This window comes from Fringilla coelebs (genome assembly GCF_963513975.1).
Source record: "Fringilla coelebs genome assembly, contig: SCAFFOLD_45, whole genome shotgun sequence".
NCBI lineage: Eukaryota > Metazoa > Chordata > Aves > Passeriformes > Fringillidae > Fringilla > Fringilla coelebs.
This window is the reverse complement of record NW_028167308.1, coordinates 580,140-583,380: the sequence shown is the minus strand read 5'-3', so window position 1 is coordinate 583,380 and position 3,241 is coordinate 580,140.

The following is a 3,241-nucleotide window of genomic DNA, read 5'->3' as shown; positions in this document are numbered from 1 at the left end:
TGCCAACTTGGTCTGGTTTGAGAATGCCAGGTGCCTCCTGAAAACTGACACCCAGAACAATGGCTTCTGAATTTTTTTTTCCAGGGAAAAAGCCTGTAGAAAGGTTTTGGGTCCTGCGGCCTTAAATTGCCGGGTGCCTCCTGGAATTCCGCCTCTCGCAGGATGCCTCCCAGACGCAAGGTGGCACCAGTGCCAACTTGGTCTGGTTTGAGAGTGCCAAGTGGGTCCTGAAAACTGACACCCAGAACAGTGGCTTGTGAGTTTTGTTTCCCAGGGAAAAAGCCTGTACAATGGTTCAGGGGCCTGAGGCCTTAAATTGCTGGGTGCCTCCTGGAATTCGGACTCTCGCAGGGTGCCTCCCAGAGGCAAAATGACACCATTTCCAACTTGGTCTGGTTTGAGAGTGTCAAGTGGGTCCTGGAAACTGACACCCAGAACAGTGGATTGTGAGTTTTGTTTCCCAGGGAAAAAGCCTGTACAATGGTTCAGGGTCCTGCGGCCTTAAATTGCCGGGTGCCTCCTGGAATTCCGCAACTCGCCAGGTGTTTCCCAGACGCTAAGCAACACCAGTGCCAACTTGGTCTGGTTTGAGAGTGCCAAGTGGGTCCTGAAAACTGACACCCAGAACAGTGGCTTGTGAGTTTTGTTTCCCAGGGAAAAAGCCTGTACAATGGTTCAGGGTCCTGCGGCCTTAAATTGCCGGGTGCCTCCTGGAATTCCGCATCTCGCCAGGTGTTTCCCAGACGCTAAGCAACACCAGTGCCAACTTGGTCTGGTTTAAGAGTGCCAAGTGGGTCCTGGAAACTGACACCCAGAACAGTGGCTTGTGAGTTTTGTTTCCCAGGGAAAAAGCCTGTACAATGGTTCAGGGTCCTGCGGCCTTAAATTGCCGGGTGCCTCCTGGAATTCCGCATCTCGCCAGGTGTTTCCCAGACGCTAAGCAACACCAGTGCCAACTTGGTCTGGTTTAAGAGTGCCAAGTGGGTCCTGGAAACTGACACCCAGAACAGTGGCTTGTGAGTTTTGTTTCCCAGGGAAAAAGCCTGTACAATGGTTCAGGTTCCTGAGGCCTTAAATTGCCGGGTGCCTCCAGGAATTTGGTGTCTTGCAAGATGCCTCCCAGACGCAAGGTGGCACCAGTTCCAACTTGGTCTGGTTTAAGAGTGCCAAGTGGGTCCTGAAAACTGACACCCAGAACAATGGCTTCTGAATTATTTTTTCCAGGGAAAAATCCTGTACAATGGTTCAGGGTCCTGCGGCCTTAAATTGCCGGGTGCCTCCTGGAATTCCGCAACTCGCCAGGTGTTTCCCAGACGCTAAGCAACACCAGTGCCAACTTGGTCTGGTTTAAGAGTGCCAAGTGGGTCCTGGAAACTGACACCCAGAACAGTGGCTTGTGAGTTTTGTTTCCCAGGGAAAAAGCCTGTACAATGGTTCAGGGTCCTGCGGCCTTAAATTGCCGGGTGCCTCCTGGAATTCGGCGTCTTGCAGGATGCCTCCCAGACGCAAGGTGGCACCAGTGCCAACTTGGTCTGCTTTGAGAGTGCCAAGTGGCTCCTGCAAACTGACACCCAGAACAGTGGCTTGTGAGTTTTGTTTCCCAGGGAAAAAGCCTGTACAATGGTTCAGGGTCCTGCGGCCTTAAATTGATGGGTGCCTCCTGAAATTCGGCCTCTCGCAGGATGCCTCCCAGACGCAAGGTGGCACCAGTGCCAACTTGGTCTGGTTTAAGAGTGCCAAGTGGGTCCTGGAAACTGACACCCAGAACAGTGGCTTCTGAATTTTGTTTTCCAGGGAAAAAGCCTGTAGAATTGTTTTGGGTCCTGCGGCCTTAAATTGCCGGGTGCCTCCTGGAATTCCGCCTCTCGCAGGATGCCTCCCAGACGCAAGGTGGCACCAGTTCCAACTTGGTCTGGTTTAAGAGTGCCAAGTGGGTCCTGAAAACTGACACCCAGAACAGTGGCTTGTGAGTTTTGCTTCCCAGGGATAAAGCCTGTACAATGGTTCAGGGGCCTGAGGCCTTAAATTGCCCGGTTGCCTCCTGGAATTGCGCCTCTCGCAGGATGCCTCCCAGACGCAAGGTGGCACCAGTGCCAACTTGGTCTGCTTTGAGAGTGTCAAGTGGGTCCTGAAAACTGACACCCAGAACAGTGGCTTGTGAGTTTTGTTTCCCAGGGAAAAAGCCTGTACAATGGTTCAGGGGCCTGAGGCCTTAAATTGCCAAGTGCTTCCTTGAATTGCGCCTCTCGCAGGATGCCTCCCAGACGCAAGGTGGCACCAGTTCCAACTTGGTCTGGTTTAAGAGTGCCAAGTGGGTCCTGAAAACTGACACCCAGAACAGTGGCTTGTGAGTTTTGTTTCCCAGGGAAAAAGCCTGTAAAATTATTCAGGGGCCTGAGCCTTAAATTGCTGGGTGCCTCCTGGAATTCGGACTCTCGCAGGGTGCCTCCCAGAGGCAAAATGACACCATTTCCAACTTGGTCTGGTTTGAGAGTGTCAAGTGGGTCCTGAAAACTGACACCCAGAACAGTGGCTTGTGAGTTTTGTTGCCCAGGGAAAAAGCCTGTACAATGGTTCAGGGTCCTGCGGCCTTAAATTGCCGGGTGCCACCTGGAATTGCGCCTCTCGCAGGATGCCTCCCAGACGCAAGGTGGCACCAGTGCCAACTTGGTCTGGTTTGAGAGTGCCAGGTGCCTCCTGCAAACTGACACCCAGAACAGTGGCTTGTGAGTTTTGCTTCCCAGGGATAAAGCCTGTACAATGGTTCAGGGTCCTGCGGCCTTAAATTGCCGGGTGCCTCCTGGAATTCCGCAACTCGCCAGGTGTTTCCCAGACGCTAAGCAACACCAGTGCCAACTTGGTCTGGTTTAAGAGTGCCAAGTGGGTCCTGGAAACTGACACCCAGAACAGTGGCTTGTGAGTTTTGTTTCCCAGGGAAAAAGCCTGTACAATGGTTCAGGGTCCTGCGGCCTTTAATTGCCGGGTTCCTCCTGGAATTCCGCATCTCGCCAGATGTTTCCCAGACGCTAAGCAACACCAGTGCCAACTTGGTCTGGTTTAAGAGTGCCAAGTGGGTCCTGCAAACTGACACCCAGAACAGTGGCTTGTGAGTTTTGTTTCCCAGGGAAAAAGCCTGTACAATGGTTCAGGTTCCTGCGGCCTTAAATTGCCGGGTGCCTCCTGGAATTCGGCGTCTTGCAAGATGCCTCCCAGACGCAAGGTGGCACCAGTGACAACTTGG